General features: G+C 42.6%; 1 protein-coding gene across 6 annotated transcripts in view; it reads left to right on the top strand.

The window, feature by feature from the left end:
- Window positions 1-203: 203 nt before the first annotated feature.
- Window positions 204-17,119, top strand: part of ANKRD34B (ankyrin repeat domain 34B) — a 38,412-nt gene continuing 21,496 nt past the window's right edge. The window contains exons 1-3 of one of the 6 annotated variants that reach the window (XM_056824600.1): window positions 204-491; window positions 4,941-5,027; window positions 11,751-11,913. The gene's annotated coding sequence lies outside the window, so the exon portion shown is untranslated. Of the gene's footprint in view, window positions 492-752; window positions 1,527-4,940; window positions 5,028-11,750; window positions 11,914-17,119 lie in introns of those variants that run through there. The other 5 variants (XM_007487382.2, XM_007487383.2, XM_007487381.2 and 2 more) reach the window with 5 other exon arrangements.

The following is a 17,119-nucleotide window of genomic DNA, read 5'->3' as shown; positions in this document are numbered from 1 at the left end:
GGAATTACGACTGGAACTGGTCATCTGTAGTGGCCTGGAATATGGTGGCCCTGAAGTCTATGGGGAGAGCCAAGTTTCCAGGATGCTTAGCACACAGTGCTTTTGTGAAGATACAAGTCGAAGGGACCAAGGGAAGAGGAGGCGGAGCTCCAGAACTCCTGACACTAAGCTCTAGGAAAGAACCTTCGGTTAAGGGGCCGCCTACCATCTTCCACCAGAGCTGTTCAGAGACGCTAGCTAGCTATCACATCCCCACATAAGACTTTCACCACGGCATCTAGTTAGCGGTTGCCTGTCTGATCGTTCTCTCATTCTTCTCTCCCCAACACCTACTTTCTGTCTTGCATCTGAGTTCTCTTCTCCAAGGAGGAGGTCCTGGAGAAGAATCCGGAACCGAGGAGGCGAAGGAGAACCGAAAAGGAGCCCAGGGTCCCAGCTTGTGCCGTGGGGGGAGGAGAGAGAGGCTGGTGCGGGAGACGGTAGCACCAGAGGTAGGCACAGCTGCCAAACTCAGGTTTTAGCACCCGGCCAGAGTGGGACAGATGCATGAGAGAGCTGGGGGGGGGGGGGTAGGGGGGCGGGGGAAGCACTTAGGGGAGACAGTCTGAAGCTACCGCACCAGCAACTGGGACATTGTTCCGGGAGGCAGAGGCACTGAAAGTCACAGGTCCCAAGTAAACCTATGGGTTCTTTCGCTATGACTTGTACTTGGGGAAACCGGTTCTTTTTAAAATGTCAGCTCCCATCAGCGCGAATTTCTTGGGGAAGCTCTTAGGGAAAAGGATGTGGGGAGGCTCAGGGGTCAGGCGCCTGTCGGTGCCCAGCTGCCCTGCGCCTCCTCTCTCCGCCAGTCTGAAGAGGGGGGGGGACCCTCCCCGAGCCCTGGCGCCCTCTAACACTGCAGTGCTCTGGGAGGATCTAGCTGAGGCCCCCTTATAAAACCCGTGCAGTCCTGCTCCCCGAAGCGGAAAAACTTCAACAGAAAGGGAGTAGTAGGGTGAATGACTGTTTGTAAAGGGTTTACTTCCCTTTGGGCCAGTGAAGGGGAGATATCCTTTTGGGGAGGTTAGGAGGGAGTCCGGAGCCCTCCAGGAGCAAGGTGGGAACGGCCTCTCTAGCTCTTTTTTGCCCTCAAGGCCAGAGAGAGCGCTCTTCTTGGGTCCACTTCTGCCTCGCCTCCCCCCTGACAGCCCACTCCACCGCCCCCCCCTTTCCCTAGCTCTGCGGCGGCGCGCGGGGTTCGGGTGCTGAATATCGCCTGGATCTTGACGGCGCCGCGGCAGGTTGCAGTGGAACGTGCCCGGTGGGGGACTCGGTGGCTGGGTTCCCGCTGTTGCGCCTGCCGCGCGAAATCCCAGGCTCTAAAAGGGTGGTCGCAGGGGAGAGAGGGGCAGAGAAGACGAGCGAAGGGGATCTCGAGCTGCGCTTGGTTGGATCTACTGCTGGTTTTCAGCCGCTACGGAGGAACCGGGGAACTACGAGCCAGTCGGCATTTTGGAGCTATTGACTCCTAAAATTCTCTGCAGGTAACCCGGCCAGCTGAGGTCCGTGAGCGCAGAGCAGAGGGGTCGGCGCAAGGGTCAGGGGAGCATCTTGTAGGGTCTCTGGAGAGGCTGAGGAGTCCTTGGCAGTCGTAGGACTTGAAGATCTGACCAGTAAAGTACTGACCAGCCTAGGAGGTCACATCGACCCCTTCCTCCTTTCTCGCTCTTCGCTCCTTACCTCCTCCATTAGCATTTTCGAAGCTGGGCTGGGGTGGGGATGCAGAGGATTTACCCAGGGAAAGCACACTGATTTGCATTTGGGAGGCGGGGAGCGATGGAGAAAGGGGTGTCTGAAGGTCTTGTGCTTGAGGACCCCCTGCTTCCTTGGTTTCTGCCTCTTGATACTAGAGGGGTCTTGAGAATGCTGTCTCACCTCTAAGAGAAGTCCTGCCTCGCCCTAGTGAGTGAGAAAACCTCTGGGCCCTTCTGGCACCCGAGAGGGATGGTGGTGGGGGAGGGGCAGGAGGACGGGAGGCGCAGAGCTGAACCTCTAGTCTGCTCTTTCTCTCATTAGGGGGACGCCACCCCTAGAAAATAAATCCCCGAGAAATCGGGGATTGAGGGAGGAGGGGTTGGAAGAGTGCATGTTGAAGGTCTCATAGCAGAGCTCCAAACAGAACGTCTCCAAACGGCGAGTTCTAAGGGGGCCGCTGGGCTTGGCAAAACCTAATTTCCTAGATAGAGATCACTTCTGTTCTAGGAGCTGCCTTCTCTCATCCTCTTCTCTGTTCATCTACAAAACGGGTTGAGCACCTGTTCTTCACGCCTCTCTTAAAGCAGGACTAGCATCGCCTCCTCTCCCCTCAGCCCCTGCCCCAGTCACCTTCCTCTTCTGACCTTTCTTGGAAACCAGTCTCTACTCGGAGACAGGAAAAAGGAAAGTCGCTTCTAGGGGTCCCCTGCTCCCTAGCTTGGAATCCTGCCTCGCGTTTTGTCCCAAAAGCTAAGAGATGTGGGTATGGAAAGGGGAGAGACAGAGACAGAGACAGAGACAGAGACAGAGACAGAGACAGAGAGGTGGTGTCCCTAAATATAGCTTCAGAGAAGTGCAGAGGTGGACAGGAAGGAAGCCTGGCTCAAGAGACCTGACAGGTCTTAGACAGGACAAAAGAGAAAGGCACTAACAGAGAAGTGGGGGAGGGAGGGATCGGGAGAAAGGGGCAGGCAGAGGCACTCCCCTTATCCTCAAAATGAAAGTTATGCCTCCTCATAGGTTAGTTTCTCACAGGGGATGCAGCAAGAGGCAAGTATAGATAAATAAAGCATTTATTAAGTGCTTACACTGTGCTAAGCACTGGGGACACAAATGCAAGCTTTAAAAAAATGGCATTCCCTGCCCTCATGGACCTTATATTCTAATAGTGCAAGACAACACATGACAAAGAACTGTAAAAGGGATGAAGATGTTAGAGTTGGGTGCTAGGGAAAACTGCTAACAAAGATGAAAAATGCGGAGTAGGGAGATATGAAGATTTCTCAATATTAAGGAAGAAGACTAGGAAGTAATTTTGCAATCATTTCTGTAGGGAATTCTTTGCTGATCCTCTTTCCTTCCTTGAGGGGAGGCGGCACAGATATGTTACATTTACAAATTATGAGGTTTTCTGCCTCATTTCAGATTCATTAAAACTTCTCTAGGTGCTTCATATCCTGCATAAATCCCAATTTATACTGACCATTTGAGTCAGGTTCACAAAGGCTAGACTCCTTAGCCTCACTTGTCCTATAAGAGCAGAAGAAGACTTGGGGCCTTGAATCCAAACCTCACTTACTGACCTAGGGCTCTGTATAGATCTCACCTCTTCCATGAAACCTTCCTCGGTCCCCTTAGTCACTTAGTTACTAATTGTACTTTTGTTGGCATGCTGTTATGCATTTACCATGTTTTGGTTTTGCATTATATTTATTTGTGCCTTTATCTGTTTCTCTCAACTTACTAAATTGTAAACTACATGAAGGCAGAGGGAGTTATTTAATTTTTCTTCTTTCCCCAACACTGTAATACATATTGGTTGAATCTTTTTTTTCCCCTTTAAAATCCTTACTTTCTTAGTAACAACTTTAAGACAGAAGGGCAAGGGTTAAGCAAACAGGATTAAGTGACTTGTCCAGGCTCACACAGCTAGGACATATTTTAGGCCAGATTTGAACTCAGGTTCTCCAGACTCCAGGCCTGCTACTCTATCCACCCTACCACTTAGATGCCCCATGTTGGTTGAATCTTAATTTTGGCCCCACAGTCACTATCGATGCCACTGCTCCACTGCTGTATTGATTGCAAGTTGTGCTGTTGCTTAGGCAATGAGCAGCAGAACATGTGTGATAAGATTGAGAGTGCTGGGAGATAGCAGGACCCAAAAGTGGTAAAATAGTAGAACATCCCTGGAATCAGGTTTTGGGAAGAACCAACTTAGGTTGGGCCAGGGGGCAAATATGCTGGGAAACCATTCAGGTTACATTTGACTTAGTCAAAGCCTTCCCAGTTTATAGGGATCCAAATAAGTACGTTTCTAAAATAGAAGTCAGCACAGACATTAAATGGTTTGTTTACCAGACCACAAGTTGAGAGCTGTGAGGGATTTTAGAAGCCATCTAATCCAATACCTCTCCCTTGTATGTTACTAATAAGGAAACTGACCTGGAGGGGTTACAGTAGTAGAAGAGACAGAATTCAAACCTATGTCTTCTGTCTATAAATCCAGAGCTTTTTGCAATGCACTGTGGCTCAGAAGTGTTGCTCTAAGCAAACACTAATCACACTGATTAAGGCTCAGACACGGGTAGGACAAAATTGGACAAGGTCAGAGCAAGGTACAAAGAGATAGATTTGGAACCTAAAACCCCTTTTCTGCTTCCATTTTTAACATCTGTGAGATTTGCTGTTCCACATAGCACCAATATCATTTGGAGCCAGTATATAATCATTTCCCTTCCCAATTAAAAATAAACTGGGGAGGAAGGGGAAGCCATTAGAAAAACGAAGGAGTTAGCCCAGATGACCTCTAAAGTCCCTTCCAGCTCTAAATCTCTGATCCAGTTGTACAGTATATCAACGGACCATTACCAAGATATTAAGCCCCTATAAACACAGGTGCTAGGGTCTTTGCAAATCAAACTAATCGGACATGTCCTTAATCCAAGTCAGACAACCCTCAGAGATGTATGCAGAAAAGGCAGAGCCAGCAAGGGGCAAGCACATGATTGAAAACCACGTGATGTAGCAGTCCTGTATAAGAGACTGTTGGCAGCAGTATTTGGGGCTATTTGCCTTTTTTTTGAGATGTCTTCAAGAGGAATTTAAAAATGAGACTCCAAACAGAAAATAAGAGGGAAGGAAATCATAAATTCAAGCTCATGGGCTTTATCACACTAAACAGTCTTGATTTTCCTCTATAGGAGCTGACAATTGTTTGGCAGAGAAAATTCACCAAAAGGAAAAAAAAAACCATGAGGAAAGTATGAAATTTTGAATAACCCTTTCAGGTAACGTTCAATTTCTGTTTAAAATGGGTGTTTTGGAGAAGAGATGATATTTTGGTTTAATTTGCTCCCTTAATGTTGATTGAAATAGATTTTTTTTTAAACCCTTACCTTCCATCTTGGAGTCAATACTGTGTATTGGCTCCAAGGCAGAAGAGTGGTAAGGGCTAGGCAATGGGGGTCAAGTGACTTGCCCAGGATCACACAGCTGGGAAGTGTCTGAGGCCAGATTTGAACCTAGGAACTCCCGTCTCTAGGGCTAGCTCTCAACACACTGAGCTACCCAGCTGCCCCCTGAAATAGATTTTTAAAAAATGTTTATCCCAGCAACCAAAACTATTTACCCACCTACCCAGCTGTGTCATTCTCTGGCTAAATAGAATATCTCTTCCCAGTTCTAATCCTTATCACTTGTATGTCACTTGTCTGTCTCTGATATATGCCTGAAATTTATAATAACCTTCCATTTCTAATCTTCCTCCCTTTCTCTTTGAAATCTGAGTTGGGTCTATTTTTTAACCCATGCCTTCTATCTTGCTGTTTCTCCCCAACTAGTTTTCCCTTTCAGAGGTCTGATGTTCTCTCAACCCCTATACCTTTTCACACAAACTGACCTTTTCCCAAGTTAATACTGAATACTTTACTTACAATATCCTCTAGTTTTCCCTGACCTCTTTCTGCTTCACCTACCTAGTCCCCTTAGAACTCTGTGAGTTCTAGAAAGAAGTCAATGGTGAGAAAGGAAACAGGCTGCCTCGAGGCAGGAGAATGCCCCCTCACTAGGGCATTCAGTTGGTGTTTGGATGACCACTGATCTGAGAATTCCTGCTCAGCCTGAATGAGATAGTTTCTAAGGTCATTTCTAACTCCTACTGTTAAGGGAGGGAGAAGGAAGGAGACATTTAAGGACCTTCTCTGTGCCAGGCATTGTGCTAAGCACTTTACAAATATTATCTCATTTGAACCCCCTAATAGCTTGAGGTAAGTGCTACTACTAATCCCATTTTACCAATGGGAAAACCGAGGCAGACAGCAGGCTTGCCAGACTTAGCAAGTGACTTCCCAGAGTCACACAGTTAGTAAGCATATCAGACTAGATTTGAACTCAAGTACTCCTGACTCCAGGCCCAGTGCCTTACCTAGCTCCCTTAAGAACATCACCTTCCATTCACTCATGTTCAGATTCATGCTTGATGCTTTCCTCTCCCTCATACCCCATATTCAATCATTGCTAAATCATATTGATTCTATCCCAGCAACATTTCCCCAATCTGCGCTCTTGCCCCACATCCTCATTCTCGTCCTTGTAACTTCTCACATGGACTACTGTAATAACCCTCTTAATGATTCCACTGTTGCCTCTCTGTCCCCTCTTCAATCCATCCTCCACTCTACCATCAAAATAATGTCCCAAGACACAAATCTGACCCTGCCACTCCCCTATTCAAAAGCCTTCCCCATTGCCTTTAGGATAAAACACAAAACTCTAGGCTGGCCCTTCCTAATCTGACTGCTTTCCAATCCTCATTTCATACAATTTCCCTTGGCCAACTCAACATTCCAACAAACTTCAATTACTCAGAGTGAATTCTCCATTTTTTTGATTTCATATAAGCTATTTCCTTATGTCAGAAATGTACTCCTTATCCTTGTGTATCAGAAGTCTTGTCTTTCTTCAAGGCTCAACTCAGGGGACATTTGTTCTGTGAAGTTTTCCCTGATCTTCACTTGATATTTTAATCTTCTCCCTTCTCCTCTCTTCTTCCCTTCCTCCCTCCTTCTTTCTCTTCTTTCCTCCTTCCATCCCTCATTCTTTTCTCTGTCTCTCTTTGTCTCTGTCTCTGTCTCTCTCTTTCTCTTTCTCTCTCATTTTTTTGTGCTTTATTTTTGTAAATATCATGTCCAGGAGAATGTAGACTCCTTGAGGACAGTGACCATTTCATGTCTGCCTTTGTAGACCTACTTTGGATCCTGACATAAAATGTGCTAAAAATATTGTTTATTGAATTGATAGTTGGGCATTCAATGAAAGAAAGACTATAAACAGAGGAAGACTAACTCTCAAGGATATTTTTCTTCCTACTTTCAGATCTGAGTATTTATTTACCTGCCAAGAAAATAAAGACAAGTTATTTAAATTGTATTCTTAAAGGTTTTCACAGCTGGTTGCCAATTTGGCAACTGTCCCATCTTGGGATATTGGACCATGATCAATTGTCTAGCCATCAATCACAAAGGCATTCTCTGATATACCTTGTTCCTTTTGCTGTAGGAATTAGATATTTCATCCTGTTTCATTCTCTGACTTGCTGACCTAAATGAATATTTTTATTTTATAAATATAATTGAACTCTCAGATTTTTTAATAAAAGGTAGTTCATCTGGACACCTTGTAATTATTATTTCATGATGATCCAAGAAGGTATAGTAATTGAGGGCAGCTAGGTGACTCAGTGGATTGAGAGCCAGATAGGAAGTCCTGATTTCAAATCTGGCCTCAGACACTGTCTATCTGAATGACCCTGGGCAAGTTACTTAATCCCAACTGCCTGTCCCTTACTGCTCTTCTTAAGAATCACCAGCATAGAGATGATAATTAAATATAAATTAAATCCATGGGATATGATGAACTCACCAAGTGAAGTAGTATAGAGTGAAAAGAGCAGAGGACCCAAATTTGACCTAAGCGACATCTATGGTTCAAGGACGTGATCTGAAATGAAAATTCAACAAAGAAAATAGAGGTCAGATGCCTAGGAGAAGAACCAGGAGAGTGTCATGAAAATCTAGAGCCAGGAGAGTAACAAAGAGTTATTAATAGTGTCAAAGGCTGCCAGGTGGTTAAGGAGAATGAAGTTGTGAAAAAGCCATTTTTACTGGCCCCTAAGAGGTCATTAGTAACATTAAAGAGAATGGAATAAGATTGGAAGCCAGATTGGAAGGGATTAAGAAGAGAGAAAGTGGAGGCATTTACCATAGACAATCTTTTTGAAGATTTTAGCTATAAAGGGCAGAAGAGATGTAGGACTAGAGTTAGCAGGGGATAGACAAGTAAAATAAAAATCTTTTTCAGGATAAGGGAGACACGGGCATGTTTGTAACAATGGGAAATGAGCCAGTAGACACATTAAGATTGAAAATAAGTTGAAAAATAGGAATGACAAAAGGGAAAATGTGTAGAAGAGATTAGGATGGAATCATCATGTTAATGAGTAAGGGTTAGCCTTCATAAGGTATACGGTCACTTCATTCTGTGAAACAGGAGTGAAGGAGGAGATGGTGGCAGACATTCTGTACCTGAGTAATGGGAAATGGGGAAGAAGGGAGAAGAAAGAGTTTGTGATGAATGCCTTCAATTTTTTTTTAGTAAAATATGAGGCAATATGTGAGGAGGGGGAAACATGGGAGGTTGAGGAAGGATAAAGAGAACTGAAAGAGCCTCAGTGGAGAGTGGAATAATGAGTTGATAAGAGGGGTATAGTATGTTTGCTTAGCAGCATCAAGGGTCCTGTTATAGAAGACCCAGTCAGAATGGTTGCATGATTTTCTCCAACTTTTGCAAGATTTAACTCAATTCAATAAATATTTATTAAGTACTTGCTATGCAGCAGACAATGTGCTGAATACTGGGGATACAAATAAGAAGAAAACAAAGGTAATCCTTGCTCTAAAGAAACTTAACAATCATTTTTTTTTAAAAAAGAATCCTTACCTCTCCGTTCTAAGACAGAAAAGAGGTAAGGACTAGACCGATAATAGCAAACCTATGGCATGTGTGCCCAAAAGGGCACTCAGAGACCTCTCTGTGGGCACGCCTGCAATCATCTGCCACAGTTTGTTACTAGAAAGCCAGAGGGACTGGGGTGGAGCTGTTCCCTCCCCCTCTCCCATGCCCTTGAGGACATTCCTTACTCCCCTTACTCCTTTGCTCAGCAGCCCAATGGAAGCAGTTCCTCTCTTCCTTGACTGGGGTAAGGGGGGCACAAGATAGTGGGGCATGGCATTTGGTCTGGGTGGTGGGATGGGGTTGGGCCTATCTCTAAAATGTTCACCATCACTGAGCTAGGCAACTGAGTTTCAGTGACTTGCTCAGGGTCACACAGCTAGGAAGTATTTATTTTAAACCCTTACCTTCCATCTTGGAATCAATACTGTGTATTGGTTCCAAGGCAGAAGAGTGGTAAGGGCTAGGCAATGGGGGTTAAGTGACCTGCCCAGGGTCACACAGCTAGAAAGTGTCTAAAGTCACATCTGAACTCAGGATCTCCCATCTCTAGGCCTGGCTTTCAATCCACTGAGCTACCCAGCTGCCCCCAGATAGGAAGTATTTGAATCCAGATTTGAACCCAGGATCTTCTTTCTCTAGACCTAGCACTCTATCCATTGAGTCACCTAACTGCCCCAAGATCACTTTTTCAAAAAAAAAAAATTATAGCAACTATAAATCCCATTTTACTTCTACAAAGCAAGCAATATATTTGGGGCTATATACAAATAGTGATTGTTCATCTAAAAAAATGTTCCAATATAATTTAAAAGAGTTTCAGGGAAGATCACAATTTGGTGCCTTGAAAATGGCTATATATTTTGAAAATATAACATGCACACACATATATGTTCTCCTCATTTTTTCTCATATATGTATATTTGGGACAAGTTTGGCAAAATGATTCTTCAGAATAATTTCATTTTGCTTTTTTTTTCCTGTTCATGAATAATTAATACAACAAAATTGGAGACTCAACTTAATTCAATTCAACAAATATTTAAGAACCTAATATATATGACCCTACTGTAGGTGCTGGGGATAAAAAGATTAATAAGACAAGGTCTCTGCCCTTGAGAAAATTACAATTCTGTAGGAGAAACATGATAACTATAAATTTTATTAAAATAAGAATATCAGTTCATTGCTTTTTATAGCAATAGATGATTAGCAAATTGAACCCATGAGGGCAAGGTATATCTCAGAAACTGGAACTAGCCAGTGTGAAGCTGGGCCTGAAACAAAGAAGAAGTGCTAACCAGCCAGACTCTGATGTTATCTACCAATGAAAGGAGTATGTGTTACAAACTAAATCAGTGATGGTGAACCTATGCAACAGGTGCCAAAGATGGCACACAGAGCACTCTCTATGGGCACATGGCCTCTCCCCACCCCCCCACCCCACCCAGTCCTTACTAGAAAGGCAGAGGGACTGGGGCAGAGCTGCTTCCCTTCCCTTCTCCACAATGCCTGAGAACAATTTTTCACATCCCCACCCCTCTGCCCAGCAGCCCAGTGGGAGCTCCTCCTCCCTCCCCTGTGTGGGGCAAGGGGGGGGCACACCCAGCACTGGGGAGGGGGCAGCCTGGCACACAGTCTCTAAAAGTTTTGCCATCACTGGCCTGGGTGCTGCTATTTGCACCATAGCAATCCATTTAGCTGATGGACTGTTCTTTATCAGATGACCAAAAAATTCATTGAATTACTAAAAAAGGGAAACTAATAGAATGTGATTGAATTTTTAAAACTCAAAGCACATATTATCTATTGTTCCTTTTAAGTCCTGAATTAATTTTTTTCTCTGCTCTTAGAACATGGGTTCTAAGTATGAGGTTTATGAAGTTATTAAACTATATATATTTATATATACATATTGATTACTATATTTAAATATGATCACTTTCATTTATAATCCAATCTAGTTTTTTAATGTATTTAAAAGGATTATTCTGAGAAGGGGTCCATAGGTTTCATCAGACTGTAAAAGGAGACCATGGCACCCCAAAGATTAGGAACCTCTGCCTTGGGCAAACCAATAGACTATGCATCAGGCTCTGTACCAGATGATGGAGAGAAAAAGCCCAAAGTGAGATATTTCCTGCCCTCATGGAGCTTATTATGCTCTTCTAAGGAGAGACATGCATACATAAATCAATGGAGGCTTTTTCAACTTTAATTTCTTTTGTGCTTAACAATTCAGGGCAAGTCCAATCTGCCAAATTACAGGAGGCGTGTTATTGTAACAAGGCAGATGTGTTCACTTATACTGTAACACAGACTTGTTCTAGGAGACATTCATGACATATCACAAATGGTTTGGAAAATGGTGCTTTAGGACAGGCCTTCGCTGCCCTCATAAGAAAGGCTATTTTTTTTTTTTATTCTAGCCAGAACAAGTAAATTACAGGCTGCTTTTATCAAGGACTGAATTTGCTTCTTTGATAAGTAAATAAGCCTTAAACTGAAATCCAGCATTTATAATGGGCAGATGGAGGGAGCTGAACAAAAGAAAAGGGCTGAGATGTAGAGCCTCAGTCCTAGAGGCAGGGAGATTATTCCAGCGTTAAAGTGCAGATTTGAACACAATTTGCTTTAGGAGAGAGGAGGCAATGAGACCTCTGAGGCCCAAATTTTTGTTCCCAAAGTGCAGGTGTTAGACAGCTTCAATCAAAGAAAGAAGAGAGACAACTGTTCTCATGCATCTTTAATGTGTGGAGCACTTCGTTCTCAAACTGCCTTTCTTTAAGTGGCCAATTTAACAGGTGTTGGAAATCATGCCTGGACAATGGAGCAAACTGTCTTAATGCTGGTTGCTTGTGTTGTCTGAGCTTCAAGAGAGCCCCAAAGGGCTCCTTGGGCAGGTGGTCTTCCTCTACAGGATTAACTTTTGTCTGTGTCTGCTTTTAATTCTCTCCTTTGAGAGATTCCTGAGTGCATTGATCTGAACTCTCTCCCTCTAGGGACACGAATCCCCACTGACTGGGGATCCAATATCCATCCGCCTCCAAGTGGGGAACCTTCTGGCATTGTGCTAGGCTGCCACAAAGATTCCTATTCCTACCACAAACCAGAAATTGGTTTCCAGGCCTGCACTGGTGCTATGCTCTGCTGTCTACAGTAAAAGTAAGTCATATGCTCTTAAGAGAATGGGAATGTAAACTGATAAGCTTAAACAGAAACAAGTGAGCTCAAAGATACACAGAGGCCAAAGTTGCCCCTTTATCAGACACTGGGTGGGCTTCTTTAGGGATGCTTCATCTAGAAAATTCTAACTATACCACTACACTCATTTTATCCAGCTTCAACAAAGGGAGATGCAGAGAGACAGAGATTCAGAGAGAGAGAGGGAGGCAGGGACAAAGGAGAAATTGGTGGGGGAGGAAAGGGAGAGAAAGAAAGAGACAGAGAGGGAGAGAGACACCCCCACAAAGTGAGGGAAGGAGGAAGGGAGGCAAGGAGGAAGGAAGGAAGGAAGAGAGAAACAGAAAGGGAGGAAGAAACTGAGGCGAGGAGGGGGGAGAGAAGAGGGAAGAAGAGAGAAGAGGGAGAATGGAGTAGAAACAAAAAGAGATGGACAGAGACACACAGAGAGGGAAAATGGGTAGAGACAGTGTATCAATTTCAGGTAGTATGGCAGTCAGTGTATTTGATGGAGAGCTGACCTCAAAAGTTGGCAAGACCAGTCCAAGTCCTCCCTCTGGAGAAGGATTTATAGCTGCGTGATCCTGGACAATCTACTTAACCTCTAAGTGTTCTATAAATTCCATAAAACTTTAATTTGCGGAGAGAGGGCATTAACCAACGTTGGTTAGAGGTAGTTGTCTCATTTGGGGGTTTTTATACCAATGAAATCATAGGTCCAGGGCTCATCCCTCTCCAAGAAAAAAAAAAGTATGACGGTGGCTAAACATAACAGGTTGGAATTTAGTAGCCCTACATTTGGGGAAGGCTGAATGGTGGAAAAGGCACTGAACTTTGGAAACCAGTGCTCCAGTTTCCCCATATTTAATAATGGAGCAAATGCTCTCTGAGACCACTTTCAGTTCTAAATCCTATGATCTTTGTTCTAGACAGTATGAACTTTGATTCACAGGACCTGAGTTTGAATGCTGGGGCCATCATTTACTATATTTGTGATCTTGGGTAGCTCAAAGTTAACCTCTCTCAATTTCCTAATTTGCAGAAAAAATGATTTGGGGCTAGATAACCCCTAAGGTCCCTTCCATATCTATGGAAGAAATCCATGATTTCTATTATATTAGTTTTTATGACTATGATATCACACTGTTATTTTTTAATAATAGAAACTGATTTTTTAGCTGTTTTTTTCCCATGGCCATTTTTACCTAAATACTAGAAATTCATATAAGTTTGTTTGTTTTTCTTAAACCCTTACCTTCTGTATTAGAACTGATACTAAATATTGGTTCCAAGGAAGAGGAGTGGCAAGGGCTAGTCAATTGGAATTAAGTGACTGGCCCAGGGTCACACAACTAGGAAATGTCTGAGGGCAGATTTGAACCCAGGACTTCCAGTATCTAAGCCTGTCTCTCTATATACTCAGACTAGCTATCTCATAGTCATATAAGTTTAAGGTGTACACCAAATACTTTATCTCTTAGAGTTGCTATAAGGATATAAAGTAAGATAATGTCTATAAGGGTCCTTAGCACAGAGCCTGTAGGTGCTTAATAAAAACTTTCAAAAATTTAAACTTTAAAAGAGGACAAGCAGGAAGTGATAAGGATGGGAAGGTAACAAAACCAGCCTACACAAAGACAGGTTCAATAAAATGTGGGTGTCTGACTTACAGATGAAAAGATATAATGGAAACATGGAACATAGTAGGAACCAGGGTTATGAAAGTGAATTGGGGCATGTTCTGCTTGGCTCTCTAGGGCAGAGATAGAATGTATATAGACATTACAGGAACAGACTTTTGGCTCAACCTGAGAGAAAATATCTTAATCCAGAATTTGAAAGGTCTATCTCAAAATATGAAAAGTTCTCTATCACTAGAATTATTATTCAAGAGGAGGCTGAATGCTCATTTGTCAGAAATTCTTCAGGCAGGTTATGTGATTTGAGATGCTATCAGACTAGGGAAATGAAAGGAATAAATATTTATATAGCACCTACTATGTTCCAGGCACTGATTTAATCACTTTGGGACTATTATCTCATTGAGTCCTCACAACAATCTTATGGAGTATTTCTATTATTATTTCAATTTCATAGTTGAGGGAATTGAGGCAAACATAGGATGTGACTTACCCAGGGCCACTCAGTATGAGTGTATGAGGTTGGATTTGAACTCAGGTTTTCCTGACTCCAGGTCCAGCACTCTATCTATCATTGTGCCATTACCTACCTCTAAGTAGATGACCACTGATTTCCTGCCACCACTGGCATTTTGAATTTCTCCAATAGGACAACTTTAGAGTGAGCAAGCACAAATGAACCAGAAGTTTTGACAAATGCTATGACCTCAGCTTTCATCTATCAGGTGTCCATGGTACCATGGACAGCAACTTAAAATCAAAGAGAGAAATGAGATCACTCCTCATGCAAATGAGGAAGAGGGACCAGAAAAACCTTATCTAAAGTCTTCTAGATCTCTGAACCCCAATTCAATGCTCTTCCCACTACTTCATGCTGCCTCCCCCAGGTAAATGTTATTATTAGTGAATAGAAAGCAGAGGATACTGGTAAGTATTTTACAACTGGCTCTGAAAAAAATATACAAGACAAACTTTGTTTAATCTGCATTATTAAAATTTCCCCACCACTTTCTTAAGTTTAGAAAAGTCATCAAAACAATAAATAAAGCCCAAATTTGTAATGTTTCTTGATTTGAAGTATAAATGCTCCCACTGAAAATTTCACAATCTAGTTTTGTGGGCTGTTTCCAGTTGGATCTGGCATACCCCTGAAGAAAGTGTTACCCTGTGTCATTGAGTGTTATAAATAGGGGAACATTGCAATCAATCTACAAACCATTTTCCTCATAACAATCCTTACAACATTACTATTCCCCTCTCACAAGTGAAGATGCTAATGGTAGTGTTGGATGAGATGGCTTCCAAGGTCCCTTCTAGCTAGCTCTAAGACAATGATCCCAAGGTCAAGATGGCTGAGAGACTTGTTCATGGTCTCAGATCAAGCTAAGAAACAAACACAAATTCTTATGTCTCTATCTAGTGGGTTATCGTTATTTTTTAATTCAACAATTGAATTAAACAAACATTGATTAAATGCCAAATATGTGCCAAGTGCTTTATAAAGCACTGGGGATAAAAGAACAACAAAGAAGTAAGCTTTTATTGAGTGCCTAACATGTGCTGGTCACTCAAATAAGCATTGGGATATAAAAGCGAGGGGGTCCCTGGCTCATTTTCCTAAGGCAAGAGTTCTTATGCAGGGGACTTAAATTTTTATAATTATACTTCAATATAATTAGTTTCCTTTTTAATCTTATGAATCTTGGTTTTTACATTTAAAAGCGTGATCATGAGAAGGCATCCATAGGCTTCCCCAGACTACTGAAGGGGTTCATGGATTAAAAAAAATGAAGAACTCCTACCCTAGGAGGAATACAACACATATCAAAAATGGTAGCCAGGGAAGGAGTTTTTTATCTGAGCAGTCACAGAGATGTTGAGTGGAGGCAGGGGGCAATAGGGCAGTACAATGGGTAGAGTACCAGGTCTGAAGTCAGAAAATCTCCTCTTCCTAACTTCAGATCTAGCCTTAGATATTTACTAGTTTTGAGATTCTAGATAAATCACTTAACTCTGTTTTCCTCAGTTTTCTCATCTGTAAAACAAGCTAAAGGAAGAAATGGCAAGCTATTCTAGTATCTTTGCTGAGAAAACCCCAATTGGGGTCACAAAAAGCTGGTCGTGACTGAAAATGACTGAAGAACAACAAGGTTGTTAATCCCCTTATAATAGCAAAAGGAATATTGATTTGATTATTGTTCCCCCAACAAGAGCAAAGAAGTACAAAGTCAAAGTAGATAAAAGAGGGACAAATATGTGATAAAAGGAAGGACAATATGGGATGACATATAGTATAGAAAGAACCAGTACATTATGTTACTTCTGATATTACTGCTTTGGTATATAAAATGCTGATTTAAATTCAAATCCACATGGCAGCTTTGATGAAGCCAGTCCTGGTGTCAGGAAGATGTGAGTTCAGTTTCTACCACTGACACACACTCCTTGTGTGACCCCTGGAAAAGTCCCAATGCTGGGTAATGGGATTCATACCCATATTCCCTGCTACTGGTGAGGCTGAGACTGATGGATGATGTGAGTCTGGGAGCTGTGGGCTAGAGAAGAGGTAACGCCAACTGGATATTCACAAATTCTAGTCTGAATATGTGACCCCCTGAGAGTAGGAAGCCACCAGAATGTCAAAGATGTGGTAAACCAACCCAGATTAGAAACAAAGTAGGTCAGACTTCTATATCAGTCAATCAGCAAACAGTGATGTTAGTTCTGTGAGTGGTCACTACCTTTACAACCTAGGAGAGAGAGGGAGATCCAATCTCCACCAATCAATCAATCAATCAGTTCAATCAAGGAGATAGATCACAAGCTCTCTGAATAGTTCTTATTTTAAACTGCAAAGAAAGTACGAATACAGATCAATAAAATTACTTTTCCTCATCTGTATCAACGAATTAATAAGTGTGAGTGCCCCCCAAAGTATCTATATTGCTATCTCCCTCCCTCCCTATCTATGCACTCTATCCCTGAATTTATTTCTCTATATCAATCATCCGTCTATATCTAGTATCGATCTTTATCAATCACATATATGTATATATAATATGTACTTAAAACTTGGATTGCAAATGGTCTCATAGAGCCTAATAAGCTTTTTTCTAGAACCTTTTACCTGTCCGAGTCAATCCAGCCCAAGAGGCACTTATGCATCAAGATATCTATCGCCCTCTTTTGTACTGACAGATGTTCTCCTGGGACAGGTTTCATTATATAGTCAAACACTTCGTTGAGTTGCATTGTTTTTTAATCACTTTCAGTACCACTAAATATAAATATAAATACCCAAATCAATGAATCCACAAGCATTTATTAAATGGCTACTTTGTGTCAGAGCAGGTCACTACTAACCACTGGGGATACAAAGATGAAAATGAACACAGTCTATCCAGAAGAGTCCTTTCCTCCCCCCAACTCTATAGGTGATTGGGAGAGCAGATGGGGGCCAAGGGAGGCAGTAGCCTTGGCAGTAGCAGCCAAGGAGGGTCAAGAAAGGCTTCAAGTAGAAGATGATATTTGAGCTGAGCTTTGAAGCT

This window comes from Monodelphis domestica, chromosome 3 (assembly GCF_027887165.1).
Source record: "Monodelphis domestica isolate mMonDom1 chromosome 3, mMonDom1.pri, whole genome shotgun sequence".
NCBI classification, from domain to species: domain Eukaryota; kingdom Metazoa; phylum Chordata; class Mammalia; order Didelphimorphia; family Didelphidae; genus Monodelphis; species Monodelphis domestica.
This window is presented reverse-complemented; position numbering and strand designations above follow the sequence as displayed.